Source organism: Dermacentor silvarum, chromosome 2 (assembly GCF_013339745.2).
Source record: "Dermacentor silvarum isolate Dsil-2018 chromosome 2, BIME_Dsil_1.4, whole genome shotgun sequence".
Classification (NCBI taxonomy): Eukaryota; Metazoa; Arthropoda; class Arachnida; order Ixodida; family Ixodidae; genus Dermacentor; species Dermacentor silvarum.
This window is the reverse complement of record NC_051155.1, coordinates 87,983,946-87,992,831: the sequence shown is the minus strand read 5'-3', so window position 1 is coordinate 87,992,831 and position 8,886 is coordinate 87,983,946. Positions and strand designations below refer to the sequence as shown.

General features: G+C 46.5%; 1 protein-coding gene across 1 annotated transcript in view; it reads left to right on the top strand.

Annotated features, from left to right (window-relative positions):
* The first annotated feature begins 7,864 nt into the window (after positions 1-7,864).
* LOC119441599 (ATP-citrate synthase-like) overlaps positions 7,865-8,886 on the top strand; it is an 83,516-nt gene continuing 82,494 nt past the window's right edge. The window contains 1 exon segment of the mRNA XM_037706208.2: positions 7,865-8,018. The gene's annotated coding sequence lies outside the window, so the exon portion shown is untranslated.

The window sequence follows — 8,886 nt, the reverse complement described above, 5'->3', positions numbered from 1 at the left end:
CGCACCTTGTCGCGACGTGGAAGCAGGAGAAAAACAGCAGGCCGGTAGAACACCAGGCCACTGCTGTAACTGGCCAGTAACGTCTGACCTGCTAGAACGGCGGGCTCGGTCGGCGGACAGGTATAGCTCAGGCGCCCCGGTGGCCAGCAGGAAGCACTGCACCAGGCCGCTATGGCAGCAGGCCGCTGGTGCGCAAGAAAGCCCAGCCACGAGCTGGATCTCCTACGAGGTCCGCACGGTAGCAGGACACCCGGTCGCCGGTACCCGAGCTCTCACGCTCTTCGCGCTCTCATGCCGCTTCTTTGTTCGTGGCACGTGGTCGTCTTCTTCCGTTATCACCATCAGAACTTTTCTTCTTGTAGTCACCGCCACACGCCACTATCCACATCATCACAATCACACAGGGGAGCGCTGTGTTGTGTGCCGCGTACTTTTCGACCCCAACAAGCCAAGTGAAAAGCGGACGCGAAAGACCATCACAATGGAACAGAGGGCAGCTGTCCAAAAAGGCTGTCGCGTCAGGTGCTAAGTCGCTCGTTGCACACGCAGAATACTCTTTTGTTGTTTGATTCAAATTCCATCGCATGAGTGGCCGGGTAGCGGTTCCGCGGGCCGCAAGATCGTCTTCTTATTTCCGTGTTTACAATTGTGCAACCCATTGGGCATGCATTGCAGCTAATGGCAATACCGAATATTTATTTATGTCTTTACTTATTTATTCCAAATAAGTGGAATCTCGGTGATACGAATCTCACGGGGTCACGAAAAATATTCGTATTAGCCGAAATTCGTATCATCGAAACACAATTAAAACTAGTTAAATTAAAGAGTCGGAGGTGAACTCACTCAGGCACACGCACGTAAAAAGCATTTACAGTATAGATCATTTATAACGTAACTGTTTATAGTGCACAACTGGCTACAACGCGGCATTTTGCGACTGCCATTTACCCTCCCATAGAACTCCATGTATACCGCTTACAGTGCAGCCACGTGAGCGAAAAACCGGTTATAATGCGGCTTCCGCTGGAAAATCTCGCCGACAAGGGCGGTAGCGAGCACGCTTCTCAACGAGGTGCGCCCACCGACGGGAGAGGAGATCAACGAGGGCGGCGCGGAGGAGGAGCATGAGACGTGGAGCATGACTCCAAGGGTGATAAAATCGTCGCCGCGCGCCGTATGTACGAGCGCCGTATGTCAGGGGGACGTGCGCCTTCAAGCACGGAGCGCGAACGCACAGCGGAGAGCAAACGCGACTTCCGTCACGGCCGGGCGCATCAGTCGAGCCCTGCCCTGCTTCCGTCGCGCGAAAGGCCGGGGGTGGGGGACCGGGCGCAAGGGTAACTGGCGACGCAATCTCCTCACCGATAAGTTATACAAAAGAAACGGTAATGCAGAAACCATTAAGGCAGAATACAACAAGAAATAACGATAAAACGAAAACCGCGGGATACAAACAAAATAACTCGCTATGTGGCATAGTTAGCTGTAACAAAAAATGCAAATAAAGATTGCCTGAACAAAGCGTGATCCGTGATGGAAACAAGATTGGCGGTAAGGGGGTTCCAGTCACGGGAGGTGTTTGGTACGAAGAGTGTAGCAATGTGTTTGTACACTCAATTTTACTAATGTGGTCAACCTGCGATGAACGGTACGTAGTTGCAGGGATGAGGCTAGCGTATGGACGATAATGATGGCAAACTTCGTGAAATAAGCATAAGCGCAAAACTTTTCTGCATAGCGATACGTGAGACAATTATAAACTGGCTTTCCATTTATGTTACGCAAAATGTACAAAAATAATTAACTTGTATGAAACGAGTGGCATTGTTCGGAATCAGTTCAAGTGCATTAATAAGGTTTTCACGGTCAGGATCCCAAACAGCAGTGGCATATTCTGATCTGGGGCGCAGAAGGGTCTTATAAAGAAGCAATGTTAGTTCTGTTGGAGACTTACTGAAATTTTGACGTAGGTATCGCAGCATTCGATTTTCGTTATCAATTATTACGGTGACGTGAGATTTCCGTGTTAGATCAGACGTTATACTAATTACGAGATATCGATAGCACGGAACTTGCTCAAGCGTAGTACTTTTAAGTTTATAAACTAGGCGATGTTCGTTTGTGCTAGAAACACGTATTAATTTGCATTTATTAATGTTAATAACACACTTGTCGCACCAACCCATTATAAAATCTCTCTGATTGCAATATATGTTCATCGTGCTCACTACAAATTTATCGATATATAACACAGTCATCGGCGTAAACATGAACATTAGAAGAAGCACGTCTTAGTAGATCATTAATGTAAGATCATAAGAAAAAGCAATGGCCCTAAAACTGACCCCTGAGGCATGCCAGATGGAACATATGTTGGGGAAGAATCGTGATCGATTGGTAAGAAAATATTCTAGTCATGTTAGTGGTTTATGATCTACGTTCAATGCTGAAAGTTTGACCATAGGAAGTGCGTGGCATACTTTATCGAATGCTTTGGCGAAGTCTAAATATATGCAGTCAGCTTGGGAACCTCTGCCCAGTACGGCATGCAAGCGATGTGTGAAAAGTAGTTGTGTGTCGCGTGAGTGGGATCGACGGAAACCGTGTTGAGCATCTGTGAAGAAGTTGTTTGAGTCTAAGAAGATAAAAATGATTCAATTCAGTATATGCTCCATATCTTTACGAAATATGCCCGTTAATGAAACTAGGCGGTAGTTAAGAGAACAGTGCGTGTTACCAGATTTATGAATATGAATCACCTTCCCAATCTTCCAGTCCGACGGTAAGGAACCATGATCAAATAATTGTCGAAAAATCTTAGTAAGGAAAAGAGCTGAGCACAGCTTTGTTTCTTTTAGAAATTTTGGGTTGATGCTATCTATGCGACAAGAGGAAGACAGTTTGAGAGAGTTGATTACCTTTGCAAGAACCGCACACTCTATCGTAACAGGAGACATTGCGGAAAAAGATTAAGAAAAAGAGCAAAGCTCGTCTGGCTGCTAAGAGGAAAACTTACTAGTGAAAGCTCTGTTAAATATGAGAGGGCAATCAGCAAACGGTATAGGTTCGCCTGAATTATCATTCAGAGATATCAGGTGGCTTTCATCGCCTTTTAGAATGCTCCAGAATTTCTTGGGGTTAATGCACAGTACGTTTGGTAGATTCATAGAAAAATGTCTTATTTCCGCGAACATAATTTAGGTAATCTTCCTCGGCTTTAAAGTACACTTCCCCGCATTCAGCAGTGTTGCGGGGCTTAGTCAAACGAAGCAGCCGTTGCGTTTTATTACAGAGACATTTAAGCGTATTGGTAAACCATGGTGCATTATTCGGTGACAATACTTACCTGGCAGGTACATACTTGTGTATGAGTTGGCTTACCTCCACAGTAAATATAGTACAGTTTTCTTGAACATCTCGAAGGTCAAAGTTCAGAAGACAAAGGTCCAGGAATTCATTCAATTTTTCACTGATAAGGTCAAAATTAACTCTTTTATACATAGTTACGAATTGTTTCATGTTTGCGCTGGACACGAGAAGAGGATATGTTGATGTTAAAGTGTAAGAGCGAACGATCACTCAAAGCAGGGAGGTAAGTTATAGGAGATATGAATTCTGGATGCGTAGGAAAAATTAAGTCCAATGTATTCGAGGATTCAGGCGTAATTCTTGTTGGTTCTCTCACAAGCTGCGTGAAATAGAAGGAATTGGACATATCTATGAATGGATTTTGTTGCGCTTCTTACGGAGAACTGCTCTTATAGAGACCGACTTTAAGCATTGCCGTATTCTCCTTTGTTTTCTCTTTCTTTTTTTTTGTTCTTTCCTTTTTTGTAACATCTCTTTTCTATTATCTTTTATTCCCCTTGCCCCCTTTCCCCAACACAGGGTAGCCAGTTGATCTGAGAACTGACTAACCTCCCTGTCTTTCCGTCTATTCCTCCTTCCTCTTCCCCCTCCTCCTCTAAGAACTGATTGTACTGGGTGGAAGATGGACTTACTATAGGAAAAGCGCCGGACCATGCTATGCCTGAGACTTAATGTAGATTTTATTTTAAGGACGCAGTATTTGTGTAGCCATATCCACGTTTTAGACGAATCCTCGTACAACACCAGCCTACACAAGCCTCGCAGCCACATATCCCGTCATTCCCATGAGAGCACGGTGCCCTTTAGGAAACTCGCATAGACGCTGGCGCCAGATTACCCTCTAGGTGTTATAGTGAGAAACCCTATGGTTGTGACCCTTGTGGTGGTTGAAGCAAAGCGTTTCCTGAGATTACGCGTTCCATAGGATGAACCATAGAGTTTCTCACTAGAACACCTAGAGGATAAACTGGCGCCACCGTCTATGCGAGTTTCCTAAAGGGCGCCATGCTCTCATGGGAATGACGGGATATGTGTCTGCGAGGCTTGTGTTGGCTGGTGTTGAATGAGGCTTCGTCTAAAACGTGGATATGGCTACACAAATAATGCGCTCCTAAAGTAAAATCTACATACAAGGCTTTCATGCACCCATATTACATCTCTCAATAAAGTTTACTCACCTGCAATGCCGAATCAAGCGAAGAAAAGCAATAACAGACGACAAGTTGTTCCAAAACGAGCGATAATCTTGTCGTCTGCCCTCCAACTTTAGCGGCCAGCTGATACTTTTTACGTTTCATATAATTGTGCATCCAATAGTAAGTCCTCAAAATTAAACAAAACTTGTTTTTGTGTAATAATAAAGCTAAAGCAGTGTTTTACGTGCTGTTTTAGCAGGAAATGAATCTTTGTGACAGACGGAACGGTGCTAGCCAGGCGCGTCTTCAAGGCGTTCTGGCTCTCCAAGAACGATGCCAATCCGAATTCAGTCACAGTATACCTGGCATTCCCATGGATACCACAGCGTAGCAGCGCCAGTTTTCCCTCTAGATAATATAGTGAGAAACTCTATGGGATGCACTAAAGTCCCTAGATTTTCTGAAGCAAACAAATATCTAGGGACTTTAGGATGAACGTGAAGAAAATCGCACGCGCATTGCCGTCAGTTGCAAAGTATTAACACGACAGCGTTAAAGGAGTACTGACACAAAAATTTGAAGTCGAGATCACTCGTGAGATCGCTTTAGGGAGGACACACACACATCGTCTACAAAATATCAGCGGCGAGTATAGCTTAGAACATATTTAAAATCAATTTTAAAAGTACGTGCACGCAGCCACCCGCAAAGCGCAGCACCTCGCGACATTGACATCAAGGAAGGATTGTAAATAACCAAGAAAACGCTACGTCACCGTAGCTACGTCACGAGCTTGCGCTGCCGTCGGGCGGGGCCGGCGAGCAAGTTTCTCGCCGCTCCGATCGTCCCGGTGCTTTTCTTTCTTTTTTTCTCTTCCCTGGTCGAGACGCTGGTCTCGTTCGACGGCGGCACAAAAATCGGCTCAATTGTTTCTGACACGAGATAACTCTTAGAGTAAAGTGACCTCGAAAGTGGTGTGCATGTTATGAAACGTTGTGCGATATGGTTAATCGTTGGCGTGATTTTGGCTCGCAAGCGGTCAGCGCAGCCGCCGCAGCAATCGTCTCTACGAAGCGGCTCGCCTTGCTAAGATGTTTTCTCATCGCTACCAACGCCGTCGGCAAAACTAATTGTACTGTCAGTTATGAGCGTCATAAATGTGCAGACGTTGATTGTGTTGACGAATGTAGGTGCTTTGTTACGAGCTGCGGACGGATCGCAAGGGCTGTCGGCCCCTGATCAGACGGCCAGAGAGCTAGGCTTATACCGTTTCCCAGCGATCGCCAGCTCGCCTGTGGTGGATCAAATCAAAAGTGGTTGGCCACGTCTAATACGGTGGCGACTCCCGCCTGGAGGAAATAGTCGCCGCTGGATGACGAAAACGAGGACGGCGACCACACGTTGGACGGCGACGACATCGCAATTCACGTGCAGGCGTAGCAGACGAACTAGCAACACGAAGCTCGCTCGCCTGCGAGCGCGCTGGCTTGAATACGTCACAGTTTTGTGCGATCACGTGCTCACTGTGTTTACAATCCCTCTTCTCCCATCTCGTTGCTCTCTGAAACCGAAACTTGGACTGGTCGCTGCAAAGAAGACTCCAAATAATTACCTGTAGCGTTCTGAAGCAAATGAGGTTTCGCACCGTGATTACTGGGTCATTAGCTACTTATTACAGCAGAAAAAACAAGCTCGAAAATTTTTGTGTCAGTACTCCTCTAAGGGCTCCGCGTCGCAGAAAATCCGGCGTCGGCGGCGTTGTCAGTAAGCAACAATTTCCGTAAATATTTAGGTATACGTATATACCACGCCTTGCTATATGACATGTGGTATATGCGGGTTATATTGCCACACCATTCTATCACTAAAGTATCACTAAAGGCCTTACATTCTTGACAAAGTTATTTCTCGGAATTTTGAGAATGACAATCCACAAACAAATGTCATAAAAGAAAACGCCGACAGCGCATGCCTTTTATGTTAAATCTTCTCAGACTTCAATATTAAAAGTTCGAAACAATAACAGAAAGCTGAAAGTGATGTCAATTTTTTGGGAGCGGATGTGCACTTCCTCCAGGACCGGCCCACGTAAGATGCCGCGTTTTTACCAGAAAGCTTGCCTTGGTGCATAGCGTTCGCCGCCAGCGTTTCCCGGTAAGCATGCGGTTACATAAGCTGCAAATGCCGGGAAGCGTGAGAAGCAGTCAGGGATCTTTGAATGCTATCGCGTTCCACTCTTAACGGCGAAGCTTAAGCGCCCTGCAAAGTTTGAACACCGCAATGTCCGAACACCACATCCCACCAAACAAAATTACAGCAACTCGCACACATTTACTTCTGGCCATTTCTGGTACGAAGAAAACAGTGGAATGATAATGAGCAAACATTAACTAATGTGGTAATTCATTTATTAGTAATTGATTTGCGGAACTATCCACAGCTGAAAACTCCTCCCAACATTTAAAAAAGCCTAGTCTTGGCTCTAGACTTTGTCTCCAGCGCTGAAATCGAAGTTTTTAGGCATCATATTCAGGGTATCAAAAAGGAACCGTTGGGCTGTAATTAACTGCTCTACTAAAGCTTTATTTCACATATATTCCAGCGACTTCATTGGGTCTGCATATTTTTTAATGCTCTAATACAAATTACCCGCCTTGATGGTAATTTGTGTTGCGCTGCTAAACCTGAGGGCGCGGGATTACATCCCGGCCGTGGCGGCCACATTTCGATGAGGGCGCAAAAACGCCGGGACGCCCCTGTACTTCGGTGCTTGTTAGAGAAACCTAGCTGGTCATAATTAATCTGCAATTCCCCACTACGACATGCCTCATAATTATATCAAGGTTTTGGCACGTAACACCTCGGGGAATTCAATAATTCTTAAATACAAATTTGAATCTCCCGCGGAAACAAGCCACAGATGCATTGTGTACTAAAACAAATGTATAGCATAATTATTAATTTATAAGACATAGTACTTAATGTAGTAATGAATAATTGCAAAAACCACGTTGATGTAAGTAAAATAGAGTAACTATATGTATGTTTGTAACTGACCGCATGATGGACTCTAAGATCACCTACACACCTTCGCTCATCTTAGCACACTTGAAGGCTTGAAGCATAGATGGCGCGACAAGTCAACAAATTGTTGTGTGCAAAGCAAATAACGACACGATCTCTGCCATGAGTTTCCTTTGAATAATGATTGCTCGTATGATTATTTGTGGTTTTTAAAGTGCAGCAGCGCAGAAAAATGGACGTAGTTTATGTAAAGTTCCAGCGACTGCTAAGGTGGGCAGCGATTGGCCAGCGGATGACATGAGGTGCTGTCGTCTGTTCCTTCCCGGGCGCCGATTGGTCGGTCTGGGAGTCCGCGGCAGACGCATCGTGAGTGGTGTGAGTGGTGCGAGACGTCCGCATGATACGTGCACTTGTGTTAAGTCGTGCCTGGTGAGTGTGCTGCGCTACGCTTCTCTTGGGCTACCTATACTTCAACCGGCGGACCAGGTAAGTGCCAGCCGCTAGTGTCCCTTGCTGCGGATCATGTTTACCGAGCTTCTCGGCCTCAAGAACGCTCAGTTTCGAGCGTGAACAGCGCGCGCCGTGTGCAAGCGGCGGGTTTTCGGTGCCGTTCCACGCATGTTTTCACCGTCGGCTCGCACAGTCCAGGCGGAAAAAGAGGCACTGCGGCCCACTTTTTTTTTTTTTTTTTTTTTTTTTTTTCGCACGAGGAAGCAGGGAAACGTTTTCCTCGTAACTGTGTGAACCGGTCGACCAGAGTTTGGCCGTTGGTCGTGCCGCCGGGGCCATGCCGGCTACCCGACGCATTCGGCCGCTAGTTTACGCGGCAGCTGAGAGGTCCCGCTCGCTCGCGATGCCGGTTGGATTGCATCACGCGCGCCGGGATTGTGCTCCTCATCACATCACTGGCCCGGCCGGCCTTTTATCATCGGCCCATACAACTCGTCACCTCAGCCGGGTCTTCTTCGGTTAACTAGGACGGTGGCTTCGTGATTGACAGCCGCTCGGCATGTTGAGAAACTGGCGACGTTGGTTCGCTTGTTTTACGGGAGGCTTTTTGCCGTTCTGTTAGCGCAGTTGTGACCATCTCGAATACCTTTTCCCCCTCCTTTACGTCTTGACAGTGGTGTTGGAAGACAGCGCCGGTGATTTCCTGCTAGTTTTTCCACGGCCATTAGAAGAAACGCGCCCACCTTTCCTTGTTCAGCCTCAAGCGTGTCACTTTGCCGTGAGAAACACGCAATGCTTTGTCGCCTCTCTCGCGAAACGTTCTTTCGCCTGGAGGAAAAACGCGCTGTCCGAAGGGGAAGCATGCTTTCTCGTCTATACGTGTGGAATAACAACGCGCGATTGT